Source organism: Chelonia mydas, chromosome 3, assembly GCF_015237465.2.
Source record: "Chelonia mydas isolate rCheMyd1 chromosome 3, rCheMyd1.pri.v2, whole genome shotgun sequence".
Classification (NCBI taxonomy): domain Eukaryota; kingdom Metazoa; phylum Chordata; order Testudines; family Cheloniidae; genus Chelonia; species Chelonia mydas.
In genome coordinates, this window is record NC_057851.1 from 10,114,582 (window position 1) to 10,140,533 (window position 25,952).

Genomic DNA, 25,952 nt, shown 5'->3' on the forward strand with positions numbered 1-25,952 from the left:
AGCTGATTTGTGGAGAAAAGCTGGAGGTAACAATATTCTGCTGCTGCAGAGAAATGCAAAGCAGCTGTGAGTTCCATTGTTTCTCCATCTCCATGGGAGGACCCCACATTGCTGCCTCAGTTAAACCCAGACTTGCAAAGTTAGTCTGGTTTCTATAAGCCTGGGTCTTTGGCACTTGTGCTGCCATTCTGATTTCTGCTCGGGAACCTGCTGCAATTAGCCCTGTCTGGAAGCTCAGGGAGAAGAGAAGGGGGCCTCGTGATGGGGAGATTTGGGAAGCAAGGGGAGCAGAGAGAGGGTTGATATTCCATGGAGCACTGATACGGACACTGCTCACTGTACAGCCAAGCTGTGACTGAACCGAACTTCTCTGACAAAGGAGGAAGGAACAGGCAAAGATTTATCCAGGTGAGCTCCCTGAAACATACAAATATGTATGTCCCCTTGTCTAGGAACACCCCTGGGTGGATTGAGCATATGGCAGTCACATTTTATTTTAATGATATTTAATTTAAAATAAATAGAAGAAAGGGATTTGTATGGAAAAGAAATAGCAAAACAGCCCCCATGCACCAATGAAAAAACTCATTCACCCATTTGCAATACACCACCACAACCAGTTACTTTTATTAAAGGAAGAAGAACGAGTTATTATGGGTGACACAAGGGCTTCCCTGTGGATTTTTTTTCCGCTTGCAAGATTCTTTGCAGCCCAGATTAAAAGGATCCAAGGATTTTAGAAGCAAGGTGTTGTCTGCCAGCTTCCCAGCGATCCTGCATTGACAATCTCTGCTGCCATCCCTCACTTTAAAAAAGGGGAAAGAAATTCTCAGATTCTGTGTTTAGATCCATTAAAACAAGGACATTGTTATATTTGGTTTCAACTCAAAGGCAGAGCAAGAATTTCCCCATCACTGAATGGTGAGTGCAGATATTCCTGGTTAGCTCCAGAATAGGGGATTCATTTCTCTACTGAAACATTCTTCTGCAGAGTTTTAATGAAGATAGTCAGATATAGCTAAATATGTGAGCTGGCCGCCTACCTGGCTTATGAGGTAAATATACTCTCCCCTCCCTGGACCCCTTACTCTCTAGTAAGAGAGGCTGATTAACATTCTAAAAAAAGTTAAGCAACAAATTAACATAAGTAAATAAATCAATAATTTCATTGGGGAGGGGGGAAGCACGACTGCTTATTAGATATTGGATCTATTGTAAATAAGATTCAAATTCCTCATTGAAATTACATCGAATTTTTTTTTAAATGTAGACATTTAATTTAATCAGAAATTGTTAACTATAACAAATTTGACTAACTTTATGATGTATAAAAATAAAATCCAAAATACATAAATTGTAGAACAATGTGACTCACATCCATAAACAGTTTTTCTATCAAACATACTTTTGCCCATAGCAAAAACTAAAAAAACAAATACTGAATCACATGATCAATCGTCAGCAATCCCTTGAGTTCAAGGATGATCTCTTTCACAGTTTTAATTTTCGATGGGTCCTTTGGTGACTGAGGAGTCTGAGTCTTGAGCCGTAGGCTCGTTGGTAGACATTGCAGGTGGTATTGGAAGACAGGGTTGTGTTGCGATTGCTAAGTGACTGTTGTCTTTCTTTTCTGGCTCTTTTCTGCAACCAGGGCAAGGTGATTTTCCTCAAAAGTGGATGTTCCCTCTTTGACAAGTCTTCACCAGTTATCCCTATCTTGGGCTGCTGTCTCCCAATGTGTGGTGTCGATGCCACAGCTCTTGATGTTTATGTTGAGGGTGTCTTTAAAGCGTTTCTTTTGGCCTCCCCATTTCCTTTCTCTTTTGGGGAGTTGAGCATACAGCATTTGCTTTGGTAAGCATACATAAGGCATGCACACACAGTGTCTGCTCCACCTCAGCTGGTGCTGGATAATCACTGAAGATGTTGGCCTCTGTAAAGACACTGAGGAGTCCTTGTGGCACCTTAGAGAGTAACAAATTTATTTGGGCAGAAGCTTTTGTGGGCTAACACCCACTTCATCAGATACATGGAGTGGAAAATACAGTTACAGGTATATATATATATACATATCACATGCAAAGATGGGAGTTGCCTTACCAAGTGTGTGTGTGGGGGGGGCAGTGTAACAAGACAATTCAATTAAAAGTAAAATACCAAGGGAGGAAAAAACACATTTGTAGTGGTAATGAGGGTGGCCCATTTCAAACAGTTGACAAGAAGGTGTAAATAACAGTAGGGGGAAATTAGTATGGTAAAATTAGTTTTTGTAATGCTCCATCCACCCCCAGTCTTTATTCAGGCCTAATTTGATGGTGTCCCATTTGCAAATTAATTCCAGTTCTGCAGTTTCACATTGGAGTCTGTTTTTGAAGCTTTTTTGTTGAAGAATTGCCACTTTTAAGTCTGTTATTGAGTGACCAGGGAGATTGAAGTATTCTCCTACTGGTTTTTGAATGTTATAATTCCTGATGTCAGACTTGTGTCCATTTAATCCTTTGCGAAGAGACTGTCTGGTTTGGCCAATGTACATGGCTGGCTTTGTTTTTAAACCATTTATTTTTGTCAAGATCAGCCTTCCTGCTCTTCCCTGTACTCACAACAGGTCCCACCAACTCCCCTCTCTCTGAGGACAGCAGGCCTATCATATCCAGAAATGATATCCGGAAAGGAGAACTTTCCAGAAATGGACAAACATGTGAGAAGAAGGGGTTATAATGGAATCAGAATGGCAGCTGTCCTTATGGTGAGTGTTAACAAGAAAATCCCATGGCTGAAGTCACTGAAAAACAGGATCCTTCCATCAATGTCTAAGAGATTGACATAAAATTCCTGAAAGGCTTAAAAGTATAAGTGTCAATCAGAAGCCAAACATGTTGCTTGTTATTCTAGTTTTTTCTGTGATAGATTCAATCATTTTATATTGGGATATCACAGAGCCTCCTTGCAAGCACTGTCCTGGAGTGGTGCTCAGAGGGGCAATCTCTGTAGCTCTGAGCACCTTGGAAACTCTGGTTTGCTCCAGAGCATGGACATGCCATAGGCGGCCTGGGTAGAGAAGCTGTTAGGTTATTCTAACTGTGACACAGCTCTGTCCTTGCCTCCATGGATCCCGCACTTCCTGGTGGATTTCGCTAGCCTCAGAGGCTCACTGTGACCCTCCACGTAACCCTTCTCTGTCTAGAGACAGGGGTCACAGTCTACTGACCCATTTTTATCATAAGCCAGCGAAGGAGGTGAGGAGAAGTTATCCTTCCTTGCATAGTCTCTGTTGTCTCCCAGTCTCAGTGATTAATCAGGGGGCAAAGGTGTGGGGGGGGGGAACCCAGGCCCACCCTCTACTCCAGGCTCCAGCCCAGGGACCCTAATAGTATCAGCCAGGGTAGCTGACCTGTTAGAAACATGACATGTACAATTCCCTGGGCTACTTCCCCCACAGCAGCCCTCACTTCCTCAAGCTCCACTTCACCCTTACCTCAGGGCCTCCTTCCTTGTGCCTGATATGGTGTGTACTACTCAGCCTCTCCAACAGCGCAACTTCCTCCCACAGCTCCTGACATGCACACCCACCTGACTAGCTGGGGGGCTTTTAACTAGTTTCAGCCAGCCCCTGATTGGCTTCAGGTGTCCCAATCAACCTAGCATTCTCCCTGCCTTCTGGAAAGTTCTTAATTGGCCCCAGGTGTCTTAACTGACCTGGAGCAGCTGCCATTTCACTTATCCTGGTACCAGGGATTTGTTTAACCTGGAGCTAATATATCTATCTCCCACTACTTTTCTGTAGCCATCTGTCCTTGCCCCGTCACATAACATATAATTCCCAGATAGTCCAGAATCAGGGCAGCACAAAAGTTTCCTTTGACCCATGGTTGTGCCATGTGCTCTGAGCCTCCAGGGTCATTAAACAACAGCTATAGAAAGGAGAGACACAAGTATTCTGTTTACACAGTAATGTCTGCCGTGTAGAATCCTGAACTTACTTTTCTTTTACAGCAATGGACGCCAGGGCTGCAGTGTCCAATCCGTTTACTAAAGGGACATCCAAAAGAGAAGCAGAAGCCCCCAGCCGTGAAACATTCTTTGATGTTTTGGGGATCAGACTTGGTGAATCCTGCACAGAAAGAAAACAGTCTTGACTTTCATTCACACAGCAGGGTAAACCAGAGCTGTGATTGCCGCATGATGGGCGTTTCCCATTAACTGAATTTTCCATTCACTGAAACCAGGTCAAGTCAGCCCCAGTTATCTTCCTGTGCCTTTCACTAGATCTTTCGTAATACTGTACGTAAATGTCTGAAGTTCTGTGCCCATTCAACAGCTGTCCCTAAGAATTGAACAGAGTTAATAAAGCACATGTGCCGGCTTCCTGGCTGCACAGTTCTGAGCCATAGCACTGAGCGTGGGTGTCCTTTACAGCCCCACACCTGTACAGGATGGAAAGCCGGTAGCTTCCCTAGTGGCTGCAGCAGTGGATTTGACTCATTCTGATTCTTAACAGTGATGCACCAGGCAGTATCATAATTGCTGATTGGCTGAGCAAGGTTGAACTGGTTCATCACTCATTTGAATGGCTGGAATGTTTAGAAAGTGTTGCTAGAAGGGTTTGAACAAGTCCCTTGCAGTCAGAATGCCTGATTGTCTGTGAGATTCTGCACAAGCATTCTTGTGAAGACTCACCACTTGGGAATACTTTTTCAGTGACCAATTGCCAGGTTTAGACATGCCAGACCGACCGGTCCTTTTTAGAATGTAACCCAAACATCCTTTAGGATATTTAGATTAGATTATTTTCAACTTAATATTAGCTTTCCTTAATGTATCCACTACTCACAGATACCAGCCCAAGACCTAAACAGTATCGTCTCATTGTTTCCTTGTGCTGCACCTATCTGTCCATGTTTTCTCTCATGTCTTATACTTGGATTGTAAATTCTTTGGAGCATGGAGCAAAACTTGACACAATGGGGTCCCAGTTCTTGATTTGGGCTCCTACATGCTAACTCTATAATAAGAAATAACAAAAAATATTATTTATAATGTTAAATAACAGTAATACAGGTGCAATATCATTTCTGCAGTAATGAAGCCAAACACACAAACATGGCAGGTTATTTCCAGGGGGACAGTGTGGTCAAGATATTGGGGAAATGGTCTGCTACATCAAAGATCTGATTTCTATTCTCAAACTGTCTATTCTCTCAGGAGGGAATGAGGAAACACTTAATATTGAAGTACATAAAATCCCTGCATAATTCACCCTAATTAGCAGAAGACATTAGATTCCAATCCATGGTCTCCTGCTTCCCAACCCAGTTCACAATTCCCTGGCCCAAAGGGTATTTTCACTGGGTTCAACCAGAGGAAGAGGACACACCTTGCATGTGTCCCATACAGACGTTCAGTTCTGTTTGGCACGTGGAAGCACACCAAGCAATGCCTGCTCAGTTCTGACAGATTCAGATGTTCATTGCTGATAGATTCACAGATTCCAGGGCCAGAAGGGACCATTGTGATCATCTAGTCTGACCTCCTGTATAACTCAGTCCATAGAACTTCCCCAAAATAATTCTTAGAGATTATCTTTAAAAAAAATCCTTTCTTGATTTAAAAATGGTCAGTGATGAAGAATCCACTATAATCCTAGGTAAATTGTTCTGGTGGTTAATTAATGTCATTGTTCAAAATGTACACCTTTTTTACAGTCTGAATTTTGTCTAGCTTCAACTTCCAGCCATTGGATAATGTGATACCTTTCTATACTAGATTGAAGAGCCCATGATTAAATATTTTTCCTAACATATGTACTTATAAATAGGTACCAAGTCACCTCTTAACCTTCTCTTTATTAAGCTAAATAGATTGAAAGTAGATATTTCCATATCCGAAGTAGAAGCCAAACTCAAACTGCTTAATGGGACTAAATCGGGGGGCCCAGATAATCTTCATCCAAGAATATTAAAGGAACTGGCACATGAAATTGCAAGCCCATTAGCAAAAATTTTTAATGAATCTGTAAACTCAGGAGTTGTACTGTATGACTGGAGAATTGCTAACATAGTTCCAATTTTTAAGAAGGGGAAAAAAAACGTGATCCAGGTAACTACAGGCCTGTTAGTTTGACATCTGTAGTTTGCAAGGTCTTGGAAAAAAATTTTGAAGGAGAAAGTAGTTAAGGACATTGAGGTTAATGGTAATTGGGAAAAAATACAACATGGTTTTACAAAAGGTAGATCGTGTCAAACAAACCTGATCTCCTTCTTTGAGAAAGTAACAGATTTTTTAGCCAAATGAAACACAGTGGATCTAATTTACCTCGATTTCAGGAAGGCATTTGATATGGTTCCACATGGGGAATTATTAGCTAAATTAGAAAAGATGGGGATCAATATGAAAATTGAAAGGTGGATAAGGAACTAGTTAAAGGGGAGACTACAACAGGTCACACTGAAAGGTGAACTGTCAGGCTGGAAGGAGGTTACTAGTGGAGTTCCTCAGGGATCGGTTTTGGGACCAATCTTATTTAACCTTTTTAATACTGACCTTGGCACAAAAAGCGGGACTGTGCTAATAAAGTCTGCAAATGACACGAAGCTGGGAGGTATTGCCAATACAGAGAAGGACCGGGATATCATACAGGAAGATCTGGATGACCTTGTAAACTGGAGTAATAGTAATAAGATGAAATTTAATAGTGAAAAGTGCAAGGTCATGCATTTAGGGATTAATAACAAGAATTTTTGTTATAAACTGGGGACGCATCACTTGGAAGTAACAGAGGAGGAGAAGGACCTCAGAGTATTGGTTGATCACAGGATGACTATGAGCTGCCAATGTGATATGGCCATGAAAAAAAGCTAATGCGGTCTTGGGATGCATCAGGTGAGGTATTTCCAGTAGCCATAAGGAGGTGTTAGTACCGTTATACAAGGCACTGGTGAGACCTCATCTGCAATATTGTGTGCAGTTCTGGTCTCTCATGTTTAAGAAGGATGAATTCAAACTGGAACAGGTACAGAGAAGAGCTACTAGGATGATCCGAGGAATGGAAAACCTGTCTCAAAGAGCTTGGCTTGTTTAGCCTGACCAAAAGAAGGCTAAGGGGAGATATGATTGCTCTCTATAAATATATCAGAGGGATAAATATCACGAAGGGAGAAGAATTATTTAAGCTCAGTACCAATGTGAACACAAGAACAAATGGATATAAACTGGCCATCAGGAAGTTTAGACTTGAAATTAGATGAAGGTTTCTAACCATCAGAGGAGTGAAGTTCTGGAACAGTCTTCCAAGAGAAGCAGTGGGGGCAAAAGACATATCTGACTTCATGACTAAGCTTGATAAGTTTATGGAGGGGATGGTATGATGGGATAGCCTAATTTTGGCAACTAACTGATCTTCAAGTATTAGTGGTAGATATGCCCAGTGGCCTGTGATGGGATGTTAGATGGGGTGGGATTACTACAGACAATTCTTTCCTGGGTATCTGGCTGGTGAGTCTTGCCCACATGCTCAGGGTTGAGCTGATCACCATATTTGGGGATGGGAAGGAATTTTCCTCCAGGGCACATTGGCAGAGGCCCTGGGGTTTTTTTGCCTTCTTCTGCAGTATGGGACATAGGTCACTTTGCTGGAGGATTTTCTGCACCTTGAAGTCTTTAAACCATGATTAAAGGACTTCAATAGCTCAGACATAGGTCAGGGGTTTGTTACAGCAGTAGGTGGGTGGGATTCTGTGGCCTGCATTGTGCAGGAGGTCAGACTAAACAGCCATAATGGTCTCTTCTGACCTTAAAGTCTATGATTCTAGTCTATGATCATTGAACTCTGCAACAAGGGAACAAACACCTCTGTTTAATTACCTCACTTTGTTCCTTCTTAGAGCCAGCCATTGAATATGCAGAAAACTACATCCTATTCCATAGTATTAAAGCTAGGCACTGGATGTGCCATGTTTGTCTTTCTTCCACAGGACAGAAGCGACTTTGTCTGTACAAAGTGCAAGCTGGTCTCCATATTGGAAGAGAAGGTTCAAGGTCTGGAGCAACAGGTGTCGACCCTGCGTTGCATAAGAGAAACTGAAGATTTCCTGGACAGACGTCAGGATATGCTTCTACAGACACAGCGTTCTGAAGGTTCAGAGCAGGCTGCACTGTGGGGACAGGAGGACGGTGAAGAAATTTGGCAGCATGTGACCTCCAGAAGAAGAAAGGGGAGCGTCCATGTACCAGCAACGCAGATACAGGTAAGTAACCGTTTTCATGTTCTCTCCACAGGTACTAATGCGGAGAGTGGACTAGATGATACATCTGAGGGAAGGGAACAGAAGGAGACTCCGCCGATTGGAAGGCATGAGATGCCCTGTCCTACGGTTGGGGACTCTCTCCTCAGGGGGACTGAGTCATCTATCTGCCGCCCCGACCGGGGAAACCAAGAAGTCTGCTGCTTGTCAGGAGCTAGGATTCACGATATGACAGAGAGACTGCCGAGACTCATCAAGCCCTTGGATCGCTACCCCTTCCTGCTTCTCCACGTGGGCACCAACGATACTGCCAAGAATGACCTTGAGCGGATCACTGCAGACTACGTGGCTCTGGGAAGAAGGATAAAGGAGTTTGAGGTGCAAGTGGTGTTCTCGTCCATCCTCCCTGTGGAAGGAAAAGGCCTGGGTAGAGACCGTCGAATCGTGGAAGTCAATGAATGGCTACGCAGGTGGTGTCGGAGAGAAGGCTTTGGATTCTTTGACCATGGGATGGTGTTCCAAGAAGGAGGAGTGCTAGGCAGAGACGGGCTCCACCTAACAAAGAGAGGGAAGAGCATCTTCGCAAGCAGGCTGGCTAACCTAGTGAGGAGGGCTTTAAACTAGGTTCACGGGGGAAGGAGACCAAAGCCCTGAGGTAAGTGGGGAAGTGGGATACCGGGAGGAAGCACGAGCAGGAGCGCGCGAGAGGGCAGGGGTCCTGCCTCATACTGAGAAAGAGGGACGATCAGCGGGTTATCTCAAGTGCCTATACACAAATGCAAGAAGCCTGGGAAACAAGCAGGGAGAACTGGAAGTCCTGGCACAGTCAAGGAATTATGATGTGATTGGAATAACAGAGACTTGGTGGGATAACTCACATGACTGGAGTACTGGTGTGGATGGATAGAAACTGTTCAGGAAGGACAGGCAGGGCAGAAAAGGTGGGGGAGTTGCACTGTATGAAAGGGAGCAGTATGACTGCTCAGAGCTCAAGTATGAAACTGCAGAAGAACCTGAGTGTCTCTGGATTAAGTTTAGAAGTGTGAGCAACAAGGGTGATGTCGTGGTGGGAGTCTGCTATAGACCACCGGACCAGGGGGAGGAGGTGGACGAGGCTTTCTTCCGGCAACTCACGGAAGTTACTAGATCGCAGGCCCTAGTTCTCATGGGAGACTTCAATCACCCTGATATCTGCTGGGAGAGCAATACAGCAGTGCAGAGACAATCCAGGAAGTTTTTGGAAAGTGCAGGGCACAATTTCCTGGTGCAAGTGCTGGAGGAACCAACTAGGGGCAGAGCTCTTCTTGAACTGCTGCTCACAAACCGGGAAGAATTAGTAGGAGAAGCAAAAGTGGAAGGGAACCTGGGAGGCAGTGACCACGAGATGGTCGAGTTCAGGATCCTGACACAAGGAAGAAAGGAGAGTAGCAGAATACGGACCCTGGACTTCAGAAAAGCAGACTTTGACTCTCTCAGGGAACTGATGGGCAGGATCCCCTGGGAGAATAACATGAGGAGGAAAGGAGTCCAGGAGAGCTGGCTGTATTTTAAAGAATCCTTATTGAGGTTACAGGGACAAACCATCCCGATGTGTAGAAAGAACAGTAAATATGGCAGGCGACCAGCTTGGCTTAACAGTGAAATCCTTGCTGATCTTAAACACAAAAAAGAAGCTTACAAGAAGTGGAAGATTGGACAAATGACCAGGGAGGAGTATAAAAATATTGCTCGGGCATGCAGAAGTGAAATCAGGAAGGCCAAATCACACCTGGAGTTGCAGCTAGCAAGAGATGTTAAGAGTAACAAGAAGGGTTTCTTCAGGCATGTTAGCAACAAGAAGAAAGTCAAGGAACGTGTGGGCCCCTTACTGAATGAGGGAGACAACCTAGTGACAGAGGATGTGGAAAAAGCTAATGTACTCAATGCTTTTTTGCCTCTGTCTTCACGAACAAGGTCAGCTCCCAGACTACTGCACTGGGCAGCACAGCATGGGGAGAAGGTGACCAGCCCTCTGTGGAGAAAGAAGTGGTTCGGGACTATTTAGAAAAGCTGGACGAGCACAAGTCCATGGGGCCGGGTGCACTGCATCCGAGACTGCTAAAGGAGTTGGCGGATGTGATTGCAGAGCCATTGGCCATTATCTTTGAAAACTCATGGTGATCGGGGGAAGTCCCGGACGACTGGAAAAAGGCTAATGTAGTGCCCATCTTTAAAAAAAGGGAAGAATTAGGATCCTGGGAACTACAGGCCAGTCAGCCTCACCTCAGCCCCTGGAAAAATCATGAAGCAGGTCCTCAAGGAATCAATTCTGAAGCGCTTAGAGGAGAGGAAAGTGATCAGGAACAGTCAGCATGGATTCATCAAGGATAAGTCATGCCTGACTAATCTAATTGCCTTCTACAATGTGATAACTGGCTCTGTGGATGAGAGGAAAGCAGTGGACGTGTTGTTCCTTGACTTTAGCAAAGCTTTTGACACAGTCTCCCACAGTATTCTTGCCAGTAAGTTAAAGAAGTATGGGCTGGATGAATGGACTATAAGGTGGATAGAAAGTTGGCTAGATTGTCGGGCTCAATGGGTAGTGATCAATGGCTCCATGTCTAGTTGGCAGCCGGTATCAAGTGGAGTGCACCAAGGGTCGGTCCTGGGGCTGGTTTTGTTCAATTTCTTCATAAATGATCTGGAGGATGGTGTGGATTGCACCCTCAGCAAGTTTGCAGAAGACACTAAAGTGGGAGGAGAGATAGATACGCTGGAGGGGAGGGATAGGATACAGAGGGACCTAGACAAATTGGAGGATTGGGCCAAAAGAAATCTGATGAGGTTCAACAAGGACAAGTGCAGAGTCCTGCACTTAGGATGGAACAATCCCATGCACCGCTACAGACTAGGGACCAAATGGCTAGGCAGCTGTTCTGCAGAAAAGGACCTAGGGGTTACAGTGAATGAGAAGCTGGATATGAGTCAACAGTGTGACCTTGTTGCCAAGAAGGCCAATGGCATTTTGGGATGTAAAAGTAGGGGCATTGCCAGCAGATCGAGGGACGTGATCGTTCCCCTTTGTTCGACACTGGTGAGGCCTCATCTAGAGTACTGTGTCCAGTTTTGGGCCCCACACTACAAGAAGGATGTGGAAAAATTGGAAAGAGTCCATCGGAGGGCAACAAAAATGATTAGGGGACTGGAACACATGACTTATGAGGAGAGGCTGAGGGAACTGGGGATGTTTAGTCTACGGAAGAGAAGAATGAGGGGGGATTTGATAGGTGCTTTCAACTACCTGAAAGGGGGTTCCAAAGAGGATGGCTCTAGACTGTTCTCAGTGGTAGCAGATGACAGAACAAGGAGTAATGGTCTCAAGTTGCAGTGGGGGAGATTTAGGTTGGATATTAGGAAAAACTTTTTCACTAGGAGGGTGGTGAAACACTGGAATGTGTTACCTAGGGAGGTGGTGGAATCTCCTTCCTTAGAAGTTTTTAAGGTCAGGCTTGACAAAGCCCTGGCTGGGATGATTTAATTGGGGATTTGTCCTGCTTTGATCAGGGGGTTGGACTAGATGACCTCCTGAAGTCCCTTCCAACCCTGATATTCTATGATTCTATGATCTTTCTGCTGCTACTGTCATCTAGTGGCTGTGAGGAGGGAGTGCCAGTGAAAGACACTTCAGAAATATAGCTAGGTCATTGATGATATGCCCTTGACCTCTCCCTTCCCTGCTGTACACAAATTATCAAATCTCACGTCCTTTTAGAGACACTTGGCATTAGGAGGTAGTGGGGGGATCTTAATGGGATTTGGGCAGCTGGAAGGGGTCGAGTGTGTAGAGAGGGTTCGAGAGCTGGAGAAGTGGGTCCAGGGTTTGTGAATTGGGTGAGAACTTCAGAGGGTCCTTTCTGGCTGTGGGTGTGTCAGGTGGATACCTTCTCTCGGTTCTATCTCATGTGTGTCACTCTGGCTTGAAGGGTTTGGAGCATCAACAATCAATTCCACCCAGTGCCAAACACCGTGATGTGATTAAGTAATAAGTCTGCATTTTTCTTGCATTATTGTGTTATATTGGCCCAAAGCCCTGCCATGATGCAGACTGCCATGGTCAATGGTGATTATTGTGTCAGTACAGGGTCCATTATAATCAAAATCTATTTGTATTATGGAGACAAGGTGGGTGAGGTAATATCTTGTGTTGGACCAACTTCTGTTGGTGAAAGAGACAAGCTTATGATCCATACAGAGCTCTTCTTCAGGTCTGGGAAAGGAACTCCCATCATCACAGCTAAATGCAAGGTGGAACAGATTGTTTAGCATAAGTAGTTAAAGCATATTGTAAGGAACCATTCAAGGCAGAGTTTCCTGTTGACATCTCTGCAGTCATAGGTCAAGAAGAGGGGGTTATCTGGTTACAGATTGCTGTAATAAGCCATACATCCAGTAGAGTTATGAATTTAAGCTCCCAGGCTGTGTATGGGGAGATATCTCAAACCAGTAAACTGCCTGAAACCACTATGGCTTATTGCTAAAAGCAGCCAAGTCAGCAGGCTGTAAATTGGCCATGTCACAGCCTCAGCTTGACTAAGGCAAGAGGGGAGGGGGGTTTTGAGTGCCACAGAAAGGGCAGCTTGACCCCACATGCTTCCTGATAAGAATTGTGTTAAAGTTGCTGATACAGGCATCTTAGAAGAGCAGGATGTGCCCTCAGGACTGTGTCTAACAGGGTCTCAAGGCTGCAAACTCTGGGAAAAAACCACACCTGGTTAATCAATAATCAGAAGAAAGCCTCTTGCTTGCCCATTGGAACTGCTTGCTTAACAAGTTTTTTTTTAAGGGACATGTCATTCTATTACTAAATGTAATGTATAAATAAGGGGGGAACGTTTGAGGTAGTTGGACTCTTCTGGACTTTCCCTCCAGATACATCTTGTGTTCCCCACTGGCAGACGGGCTGCCGCTGTGCCACTCGAGAGCCACACTCAGTTTTGGTAATTATCGAGAGTTGGGGTGTTTTACTAACCTGTTGTGGATGTGTGGGAGTGCTTGAAACTAAGTAAAGTGTATCTTTAAGTGAAAGCACTCTTGTGTTGTCCTGTTTGTGCCAGCCATTTATCGGTCGGACGGCCATGTCTCCCCTGATTTATTTCCTGACACCACCTTGCACAGAGTAAAAGTTACCAAGAGCTTTGGATTGAAAGAACTCCAGGTAACAGCTGGTCTTTTGAACGTGTTTATGTCTCATCCTGAAAGGAAACCTGCACAAACATTTTCAAAAGTTGAGCCTGGGTACTTAAATCAATAACTCTGCTAGACACTAAAAAAGAAACATGGACTGAACAGAGGCACTGGATTTATGGCTTATCACAACAATCTGTAATCCAGTAACCCCCTCTTTTTGTCCGTTCAACGCAGGGATGTTAATGGACAACTCTACCTTGAAAGATCCCTTACAATATATGGTAGCTATTTATACTAAACAATGTGCTATGTCATGCATTCAACAGTTTCCCTAGGCCGTTTGTTCCATTGTCCTACTGTTCTTACAGTTGGGGAGTTTTCCCTTGTATTTAATCTAAATCTGCTATTTGCAGTTTGAACCCCTTGCCTCTGGTCCTGCATTCTGTGGCATTAGAGAACATTTTTTTCTCAGTTTCTTTTATGGCGGCCTGTCAAGTATTTTACGACCGCTATTATGTTCCCTCTTCATCTCCTCTTTTCCAGACTAAACATACCCATTTCCTTCAGCCTTTGCTCGTATGGCTTGCATTCCATGCCTTTGATCCTCTTTGTCACTCGCCTCTGGGTCCTTCCCAGTTTCTCTACATCGTTTGCAGACAGCGGCGCCAAAATTGGACTCAGTGTTCCAGCTGAGACCTAACCAGTGCTAAAGAGCAAAATGACCTGCACACCGTACCTTTTTTAATGCATTGCAACCCAAACCTGAATTTGCTTTTTTTTGCAACAGCATCTCATACGGAGGTTGTGACCCCACCACAACTCCCAGATCCTTCTCAGCAGGGCTGCTGCCACACCAGTTATCTCCCCCATTCTGTATTTGTTGCAAGGTGTCATAAATATAAAGGGAAGGATAAACACCTTTAAAATCCCTCCTGGCCAGAGGAAAAACCCTTTCACCTGTAAAGGGTTAAGAAGCTAGGATAACCTCGCTGGCACCTGACCAAAAGGACCAATGAGGAGACAAGATACTTTCAAAGCTGGAGGGGGGGAGAAACAAGGTCTCTCTCTATCTGTGTGTGTGATGCTTTTGCCGGAACAGAACAGGAATGGAGTCTTAGAACTTAGTAAGTAATCTAGCTAGATATGCGTTAGATTCTGTTTGTTTAAATGGCTGAGAAAATAAGTTGTGCTGAATGGAATGGATATTCCTGTTTTTGTGTCTTTTTGTAACTTAAGGTTTTGCCTAGAGGGATTCTCTATGTTTTGAATCTGATTACCTTGTAAGGTATTTACCATCCTGATTTTACAGAGGTGATTCTTTTACTTTTTCTTCTATTAAAATTCTTCTTTTAAGAACCTGATTGCTTTTTCATTGTTCTTAAGATCCAAGGGTTTGGGTCTGTGTTCACCTCTGCAAATTGGTGAGGATTTTTATCAAGCCTTCCCCAGGAAAGGGGGTGTAGGGTTTGGGGAGGATTTTGGGGGGAAAGACGTTTCCAAGCGGGCTCTTTCCCTGTTATATATCTGTTAGACGCTTGGTGGTGGTAGCAATAAAGTCCAAGGGAAAAAGGAAAATAAGATGTACCTTGGGGAAGTTTTAACCTAAGCTGGTAAAAATAAGCTTAGGAGGTTTTCATGCAGGTCCCCACATCTGTACCCTAGAGTTCAGAGTGGGGAAGGAACCTTGACTGTGCATTTGGTTTTTCTTCACAAAGTGTAGCACCTTACATTTGACTTTGTTGAATTTCATTTTGCACAATACCTGTTCTGATTGATACGTGTTTTCCTTCCAGAAGAGCCCATGGTTTTAAACCCATTCCAGTTGGTGGAGGGTGGCGGGAGGAGATCTTAGACGGGTCACATGCCCCTCTTCCTGGTGAGTCATTCCACCCCAAAATTTGCCATGATTGGTCAAATCCATTCTTGGGGTGGTCCTATGGGTTTGAAAGCCATTCTGATTAGTATAGGGTGGCAGGAGAAGTTCTTGGAAAGGTCAACTCATCCCAGAACTGATTGGTCAAACCCAGAGTTGGGGTGGTGCTATGTGCCTGAACCCCACTCTGATTGGTAAAGAGTGGTTGGAGATGTTCATAGAGGGGGTCACATGTCAACTCTTGCTTCAATCTGTTACATGTCAATTTCTGCCCAGAACTTACCGTGATTGGTCAAACTCCCTCTTGGAGCAGGCCTATGTGTCACCCCACAGGCCAGAGACAGGAATAGAATCTGGGTCTCCAATGTCCCTGTTCAGCCACTAGTATGCACTGCCTTCTCTGTTCAGACATCAACCCCTTATTTGACACTATGCTTTTTCCCAGTAAACGCAAGTCCCTCCAAGGCTGCTCCAGCAAAGATCCTGGTAAGGATTGTGAGGGAGAGTTGGGAGCAGGGCAGGGGGCACTGAGAAAAGGAGCTGGTTTGTGGAGAAAAGCTGGAGGTAACAATATTTTGATGCTACACAGAAATGGCAAAGCAGCTGTGAGTTCCATTGTTTCTCCCTCTCCATGGGAGGACCCCATGTGACTGCCTCAGTTACAGCCAGACGTGCAAATTTAGTCAGGTTTCTATAAGCCTGGGTCTTTGGGATTTGTGCTGCCATTCTGATTCCTGCACAGAAGCCTGCTACACGTGGCCATGACTGGAAGCTGAGGGAGAAGAGAAGGGGACTTCATGGCAGAGGATTTGGAGGTGAGGGAAGCAGCGAGAGGGTCGACATTCCGTGGACCGCTGAAGTGGGCCTTACACACTCTGCAGCCAAGCTGTGACTGAACCCAACTCCTCTTAAAACACCACCGGTCAAGAGGATTTGTTAAAGGAGGAAGGAACATGTAAAGATGTATCCCAGTGAGCTCATTGAGACATACAAACATGTGTCCCCTCGTCTAGGGACAGCCCTGGTGTATTTAACGTATGACAATGACAGTAAATATAAATATTTATATTTAATTTAAAAGAAAAGAAGAAAGGGATGTTTATAGACAAGAAATAGCAAAACACCCCCCCCCCCCCCCCGTGCACAAATCAAAGCACTCACAGGCATGTTTGCAATACACCACCACAACCAGGTACTTTCATTAAAGGGAGAAGAACGAGTTATTATGGGTGACACAAGGGCTCCCTTGTAGATTTTTTCCATCTCACAAGATTCTTCACTGCCCAGATGAAAAGGATCCAAGGATTTTAGAAGCAAGGTGTCATCTGCCAGATTCTCAGAGATCCTGCATTGACAATCTCTGCTGCTATCACTCACTCCCTGAGCTGCAAAAAAGGGAAGAAACTCTCAAATTCTATGTTTATATGCATTGAAACAAGAAAAATGTGGCATTGCATTTCAAATCAATAGCAGAGCAGGAATTTCCCCATCACTATACGGTGAGTGCAGATATTCCTGGCTAGCTCCAGAGCAGGGGATTCATTTTTCCTGCTGCAACATTCTTCAAGAGTTTTCATGAAGTGTAATAAAGTTCCTCCTCTGTCTTCGTGGTTCCTGTGCTTACTGGCGGATTTGCTTGCCTCAGAGATTCATGGCAGCTCTTAGTTTGGCCATTTTTACTAGTGGATCAAACCTGCCATTCACTCAGCTAACTTCATCACTGGCTGGGGAAACGGAAGGAGAACAATCCCCACAGTCTCTGCTGATCCACCTAGTGGGTCAGGGGACAGGCCAGGGACCTTCCCCTCTGGTGGGACCCACAGTCCAGGACAACTCCTCCTGTATCCAATAGGGAGTTGGGGGGAATCTGCACCCACCCCCTACTCCGGGTTCCAGCCCAGGGCCCCATGGATCACAGCTGTCTACAGTATTTCTTGTAACAGCCGTGTGACAGCTACAACTCCCTCGGCTACTTCCCCATGGCCTCCTCCCATCACCTTCTGTATCCTCACTACAGGAGCTTCCTCCTGATGCCAGATAGCGTTTGTACTCCTCAGTCCTCCAGCAGCACGCCCTCTCACTCTCAGGTCCTTGCGCGCCCCTCACTGACTGAAGTGAGGTCCTTTTTAAACCAGATGCCCTGATTAGCTTGCCTGTCTTAATGGATTCTAGCAGCTTCCTAATTGGCCCCAGAAAGTTCCTGATTGTTCTGGAACTGCCTGTTACCTTCCCCAGGGAAAAGGGACCTACTTAATCTGGGGCTAATATATCTGCCTTCTATCACTCTCCTGTAGCCATCCGGCCCCACCCTGTCACAGAAGATAGTCAGATATAGCTAGACATGTGAACTGGCTGCCCGCCAGGCTTACCTGGTAAATACACCTGACTTCTGAACATGGATCTCTCCTCCCTTTACCCCTAACGCTCCAGTAAAGGAGGCAGATTCTCATTTTCTGTCAAAAGTCCTTCATATTAACTTTCACACGGTTAAAGTAACAACCACAAAAAGAAAAAAAAATAAAGCCAGATGTATCGTTAATAAAAAAGAACTCTGGGAAATTAAATATTAAAGCTGCTGGAAATGTCATATAAAAATGTCTCTGCAATATTCATCAAACTTTTTTAAAAATTCTTGAAATTTGAAATTCTGTTGCAGGAATTGGAGGGCTCTAGTTTAAACCACAGAGTGCTGACCAAGAAGCCATGGCAGCCAACAGAGGTGTGCTCAAAAGCACCCCCATTCCACAAACACACACAGGATCAACTTTATGTTCAACATGGCTCCTCATGTTTGCAGGATCTGGACCCAGAGGTTTTGTAGCACAGCTCTGAGAATGTTTCACTGCAGCTGCTGGATATTCATAATTTTCTTAATTTCCAATTTTTCACAATGGATCACTCTGGATGGACTCTGTAGTGTGGACCAGACCAAAAACAGTGTTTTATTTTTGAGCAGAGTTATTTGACAATAGTTTTTAACTATGGGAAAATCATGGTTATATCCATACTGTGTGGGTGCAGCTTACCTTCTCATCATCAAACTTGGTCTGTGCCTCAGTTCCCCGTATTGAGTGGGTGGTCTAGCCCCCTGCTGAACAAAAACCTCCACCATCTGAGACAAACAAAACTCAAAATGATAAAACAAAACTCTCTGGTCTAGACATGGTTCCTCAGAGGTTGAGTGAACATTTCTTTCCTTCAGCTGTTTTTATGTAGGACTCACAAATTCTCCTCTATTCAGCTCTTCCCTGAGCTCCTCCCTGTTTTCTTTTGCAGGCTTCATTTTTAAGCTATTTCTTATTGTAAAGATCAGCCCTCCTGCTCTTCCCTGCTCTCTTTCTTGTCAGAGAGCCTCACAACAGGTCCTGCCAAGTGCCCTCAGTCTGAGGACAGCAGGCTTTTCATATCCAGAAATAAGAACATAAGAACAGCCATAGTGGGTCAGACCAATGGTCCATGTAGCCCAATATCCTGTCTTCTGACAGTGGCCAATTCCAGGTGATTCAGAGGGAATGGACAGGACAGGTAATCATCCAGTGATACATCCCCAGAAATGGACTAACATGTGAGACGAAAGGGTTAAAATTGAATCAGATTGGCAGCTGTCATTATGGTGAGTGCTACCAAGAAAATTCAATTGTTGAATCTGGCCTCAGCTAGTTATTGAAAATAGGATCCTTCCATCAGTGACTGGGAAAGTGACGTATAAAAATCATGAAAGGTTTAAAAGTATAAGCTTCAATCAGAAGCCACCATGTGGCTTATTGTTCTAGTTTTTTTCTGATAGATTCCATTTTATACTGGGATATGACAGAACCTATATACATACCTACACAGCATTACACATCCTGTAACATAGCTCAAAATTGTACACATTTCTTTTTGGCAAACTAAGCATTAAAGTTGTAAAGAGCAGACATTTTGTTCTCATCGGTGCTGCACAATGATTCAAAGGAGACACATCCCCCATGCTCTCTCCTGTGGACTTTACTTTTGTCCTTCCCTGTTGTTTTCCATATTCTAAAATGAAACAACAATGTAGACATAGGGGTGAGTTTGGCCGCAGACTCTGTCTGTATGGTGCCAAGCTGGTAACAGAGAGGGGCTTTAAAAGGGGTTGTGGGAGAGTTACTGCAATACACGGCTCACATAATGGCCCCTACATCGCTCTCCTTGCAAGCACTGTCCTGGGTTGGTGCTGGGTGTTATTGGGTCTCTGAGAGGCCATCTCTGTAGCCCTGAGCACTGTTGAAATTCTGGGCTGCTCCTAGGCAGAGTGGGTAAAGCAACTGTAAGGTGGTTCTCAAGCTGGGGTACACATACTCCTGGGGGCACCCAGAGGTCTTCCAGGGGTACTCACTCATCTAGATCAGTTTTCGCAACCCTGGGGGTGTCATGGGATTTGTTTGGGGGGAGGGTCACAAGTGCAGGACTGGCATTAGGGGTGGCAAGCAGGGCAATTGCCTGGGGCTGCATGCCACAGAGGGCCCCGCAAAGCTAAGTTACATGCTTGAGCAATGTCACCTGGGGCTCTGGCTTCAGACAAGGCTCACAAGTGAAAAGTAGGCTCAAATATCACACTGAAATGTAAGTACAATATTTATATATATATATGCCAATCGATTTATTTTATAATTATATGGTAAAAATGAGAAAGGAAGCAATTTTTCAGTAATAGTGTGCTGTGACACTTTTGTATTTTTTATGTCTGATTTTGTAAGCAAGTAATTTTAAGTGAAGTGAAACTTGGGGTAGACAAGACAAATCAGACTCCTGAAAGTGGTACTGTAGTCTGGAAAGGTTGAGAGCCATTTTTCTAACAGATAAGCCACAGATAGTCCAGAAACAGGGCAGCACAAAATTTTTCCTTTATTCCACATCACAGAGCTATGCCATGTGTTCTGAGCCTCCAAGGTCATTAAACAGCTGCTATAGAAATTAAAGACACAAATATTCTGATTACACAGTAATGTCTGCCTTGGGGGATCCTGAACCTACCCTCCATTTACAGCGAGGGATTCCAGAACGGTACCATCCAATCCGTCTATAATAGGAGGGGCATCTGGTACAGAAGCACAATCCCCCAGCACAAATACATTCTCCGTGGTTAGTGGGAGGATGCTGGATGTATCCTGCACAGAGAAAAAGAGTCTTGATTTTCATTCACATGGCAGGGTGTGCAAGAGTTGTAATTGCCCAGTGATGGGTGTTTCTCATTAACTGAGTTTCCCGTTAACTGTCAGCAGGCCAGGTCTGCCCAGTTGTCTTCCTGTGCACCCTTTCATTAAATCTTTGATAATAAGTAAATGGTTGAAGTTCTGTAACCATTCACCAGCTGCCCCTAAGAACTGAACAGAGTGAGTTAATTAAGTAGATATCCTGGCTTCTTTAGCAACATGTTTCAGAACCCTAGCACTGAACATGGTTGTCCTTCACAGCCCCACACTTGTACAGGATGGAAAACAGGTAGCTTCCCTTAGTGACTGCTGCAGTGGTTTGGATTCTGTCTGAATCTTAACAGTGATGGACCAGTCAATATCATAAATGCAGGTTGTCTGAGCAGGGTTGAACTAGCTCAGCACTGAGTTGGGTGTCTGGAACTTTTAGAAACAGAAGGGTTTCAACAAATCCCTTCCAGTCTGGATACCTGATTGTCTGTAAGACTCTGAACGACCATTCTTGTGAAGACTCATCACTTGGGAATAAATAAATTTGTTAGTCTCTAAGGTGCCAGAAGTACTCCTTTTCTTTTTGCGAATACAGACTAACACAGCTGCTACTCTGAAACCTGTCACTTGGGAATACTTTCTCAATGACCAGTTGTCAGGTTTAGATATGCCAGACAGTCCAGTCCTTGTTGAGAATGTCGTTCAAATGTCCTTTAAGATATTTAGATTACAGTATTTAAAATTAGATTTTAGCTGTGCTTTCCTTGAAGTATCCACTACTCACAGATATCAGCGCAAGACCTAAACAGTACCGTCTCATTGCTTCCTTGTGCTCCACCTATCTGGTTGTGTTTTCTCTCTTGTCTTATACTTGGATAATAAATACTTTGTAGCAGGGAGCCTGTCTTTGCTGTACAGTAGAACAGAACCTGACACAATGGGGTTCCAATCCATGACTGGTGCTCCTAGGTGCTAACAGTATAATAATAAATAATAATACTTATTATTAATAATAATGCTAAATAGCAATATTACAGATGCTTTGCCATTTCTGCAGAAACTGTTCCAATGCCACACTATGGCATTTCTAGTAATGAAGCCAAACACACATTGGAAAAATGCTCTGTCATATCAAAAATCTAGTTTCTATACCCAGACTATTCATTCTCTTATTGTAGCATGAGACAACACTTAATAATAAAGTATATAAAAGCCCTAAATATTTTACCCTAATCAGTAGAAGACATTGGATTCCAATTCATGGCCTCCTGGTTCCTAGCGCAGTTCACAATCCCATAGATCAAAGTGTATTTTCATTGGATTAGGGCAAAGGAAGAGGATACACCTTGTATGTGTCCCATACAGATGGTCAGTTTTCTTTGGCACGCGGAAGCACACCAAAGAATGCATGCTCAGTGCTGACAGATTCACAGCATGTACAGTCCTGAGAAATGCACAGATTCCAGGGCAAGAAGGGGCCACTGTGATCATCTAATTTGAGTTCCTGCATAGCACAGACCATAGAACTTCCCCAAAATAATTCTTAGATTGTAGCTTTTAGAAAACACATTCTATCTTGATTTCAAAATTCGCACTGATGAATGATCCACCACAATCCATGGGAAATTGTTCCTTTGGTTAATTACTGTCACTGTTAAAAGTTTACACCTTATATTCAGTTTCAATTTGATTAGCTTCAATTTCCAGCCATTGAATCAAGTAATACCTTTCTCTACTGGATTGAAGAGCCCATTATTAAACATTTGTTCCTCACATATGTTCTTATAAGTTATGATTAAGTCACCCCTTAACCTTTTCTTTGTTAAGTTAAATAGATTGAGCTCCTTGAGAATATCACTGTAAGGAATGTTTTTTAATCTTTTAATCATTCTTGTGGCTGTTCTTGAACGCTCTCCAATAGATCAACATCCTTCTTGACTTGTGGACACTGGAACTATACATTGTATTCCAGAAGGGGTCACACCTAGAGGTGCCAAATACAGGGGTAAAATAACCTCTCTACTCCAACCCGAGATTCCCCGCTTTATGCATCCAAGGATTGCATTAAACCCGTTGGGCACAGCATTGCACTGGAAGCTCGCATTCAGCTGTTTATCCACCCAAAATATGCACTTTTTTTGAGAGTTACTGCTTCCAAGGATAGCATCCCTCATCCTGTAAGTGTGGCCGACATTATTTGTTCCTATATCCATACATTTATCATTATGAAAACACATATTGTTTGCTTGCACCCAGTTTACCAAGTGATCCAAATTGCTCTGTATCCGTTACCTGTCCCTTACTTTTTGTTACGTGCAAACTTTATCCGTGATGATTTTATATTTTCTTTCAGATCCTTAATAAAAATATTGACTAGAGTAGTAGCAAATTTTGATCCATATAGGTCCACTAGGTTGAATGTTGGGGATATTATTACAGCTCATAGTTCAGCCAAATCTGAGTGGATTTTCAAAGGCACATTAAAGGCACCTTTCTCACCCCAGGACTATTCTCCAACCAAATGTAAAGCATCTGGTGCAAACCAGGAAAGCACTACAGCTCTTCAGAAAAAAAAAGTAGGAAAAAAATTATCATACAAAGTTTTAGGCAGATTCACAAATATCCTTCTGTATTCTCTCTTCATTTCATTCAAATCTCTCCTGGAGTGATTTATAGCACGAGGAAGAAGAGAGCAAAGAGAACATAAAGTATCTTCGTGGCTGAAGTTTTACTTGGAACTCAACGTTGCTGGAGAGAAGAGATTCCAAGATAGACAGGAGATGGAGCGTCTCTATTTATGGGCTGCCAGCGGTTGTGAAATGAGGATCTGTTGAAACTTTGTTTTGAAACATGTCACATTTATTAAGTTGGTGCTGCCATTTGTTAATAATAATGATTATTCATACAGCACCATAATAATTCCGGGAGAATTTCAGGGAAATACAATTGACAAGTCCAGGCCTTGAGGAAGTTACAATATGAATATTTACACCTATTAGGCATGGCCTATTCAAAAGCTCTTTGAAGTCAATGGAAAGACGCCTACTGACTTTACATGTGGGTCCTAGTGTAGAGAGGAATTCTAGAACACACCTCTATCTAAATAGCAATTGGCAGATGGGTGTGTGTGTTTGTGTATTTCTTTTGAATAATATTTATCAGTATTTTACAGTGGGTATTTATGGAATTTTTCTAATTTCATTTATCAAAACCCATTATTATGTGGTTAAAATACTTTTTAAAATGAGAACTAAAATGAATAATATTGAAAATACTGTGTGCCAGGAATGTATTGGTCTGTTTTTTTGTTGTTGTTTTTCTGCACATCTAAACCAAGGAATTTTATAGTTAGTGATGGGAGAAATTCATGATTTTTCCCTTTCTTTTCCCTCCATAGCAAGCAGCAGCCTCAACAACAACCAGCTAAAGCAGAGACATAAAATGTTGTTGCAGACAACATGTGGACACCAATGGCAGTCTCAGGTGCTAAGCGCCTCTTAGGATTTGTCTCATTCTCTCAGGAAGGAGAGAACAAGGACTAATTGGGACTAACTGGCAGCCAGGAAAATGTAAGAAAGTTTCTAGGGGTTCTATAAAGGAGTTTGACATCTCAGCGTTCCCTGGGGGATTTATTCTAACCTGTGCTTAGAGCAAAATACAACCCACCACAAAGCCTGATAACACCCTTGGGAATCTCCCTCCCAGTCATCTCCTCCCTTTCCCACCTCCCATTTCAGTGCACCAAACACAAAAAGGTGAGGGGAGCGGACCAAGAATGAGAATCCATGGGGAGGAGGACGTCCACAGGGCAATGAGGAGCTGTGACAGGGCAGTGAGCTGTACCTCTCATTGCATAGTCATTGTGCTCTGTTTCAACTGTCTCTCTGTGGATGGAGGGTGCTGGTCTCCTGTCCTGCCACCTTCACCAAAGAGACAGAACAGGGGGCACTGGATGCTTACCTGCCCAGTGGGGACACAAGGAGCAGGCATGTCAGCCTAGCTCGCCATCTCATTCCTCTTGTTTCCATGTTATGTTCTCGCCATACACACAGAGGAGTTAGATAAAAACAGCAGTACTCTTGCAGGAAGGTCACAATTGATAATTGCTTTATTTTCTCCTATTTGGTTTATAAATAGACTGTGGTTAAAGGTATACACTGTATGCTTCTTTTATAGATTTAAAGATGGCAATGGTAACAACATAACAAGAGGCACAACTCACCCCACCTTACTCTAGGCTGGCTGGCTGCTGACTGGCTGCTAAGCCCAGCTCACCGCCTTCCCTAGCCTGCAGGCATGACCAGGAGTATTTTGACAGCTTCCAAATGTAATAAAATTTTCAACGCACCATGCATTCTCCACAGCTGGTGATGCTCCAGCTGGGTTGCTTCCAGCTGCTGACTGGAATCCAAGGATCTTCCTTTAATTGGTTTCTGCCTGTCAGACTGATATCTATGCCTGGTTTTATGGGTGTCAGAGGTGTGTTGGGACGGTGCTGAACTATTGTGGCTGATATGAATAAGTGTGGTAAGAATGACTTTGGTATGGCTTGGCACGTTTGAATTTGCTAGAAGATTCTGGGACCAGGGTTCTCTTCGCATTATATAGATAGTGTGCAAGCGTATTGGAAGTGCGGAAACAGTACTTGAATGGTTAATAAAGGCTAGATTTGCGTGTATGTTTCAACATCAAACTTTGGAAAATATCAGCCTTGGGAGACCAGCTCACCAAAGTAAAGAAGAGGTAAAAATGTGCGATCATTGCAGTTAGTACAGGCTGACAAAGGGTCAAAATGACCCTTTTTGGATGGCATCACGCTAAGAGCTCAAGTGAATGATTGATGAGCATGTAAACGTTGATTGATCTTTGGTCTGTGCCCATTTTGCAGTCCCTTCTAAAATATTAATTTGAGAAAACCAGTAATGATATGCCCAAAGGGCATATTTCTGGGACATGTGACTCCTTTGAGAACCAAAGGTATAAATGCTAAGCAAGTAACTAAGTTAAGTTAGTTCCCCAATTAACATCTGAAGAGGTCCGTGATGCTGTGAGACAGAAGGTGTTGGGGTAACCGAGACCCTGCTATGAGGGACTACTGTGGGACTTTTGAACCAAAGGGCCTCAGAGTAACCTAGACCCTGCTTCAGGGGACATTTGACAGAGCAAATACCTGAGAGGGGAAAGAAGAGAAGAAAAGAAGTCCCCATCTAGAATTGGTGGCTATACCTGCTTTGTTTGCCAATCAGAATACTGTGTAAAGCTAATATAGTTACTGAGGATTTATGCTTGGGGAATTGAGGCTTATTAAGAAGATGTGTATTATGTAACTTTCACTGCTTGTGTGATTCTTACTCAAATAAATTACTGTGCATTAAACATATTGCACTCAAATCTTCACTGGTACCGGTAATTATGTGCCTAGCTGTGCCATTTTAGATTCTTTTCAACAAGGGGTGGCAGCACCTTGGGGGATGGCCGGGGAGCTAACTCCCCCACAATGGAAAT

General features: G+C 43.7%; 1 long non-coding RNA gene across 1 annotated transcript; it reads left to right on the forward strand.

Annotated features, from left to right (window-relative positions):
* The first annotated feature begins 14,472 nt into the window (after positions 1-14,472).
* LOC119565731 lies at positions 14,473-25,744 on the forward strand. The gene is made up of 3 exons (XR_005224537.2): positions 14,473-14,530; positions 23,845-24,016; positions 24,624-25,744. It is a non-coding gene; the product is annotated as an uncharacterized LOC119565731 (long non-coding RNA).
* The last annotated feature ends 208 nt before the right edge of the window (positions 25,745-25,952 follow it).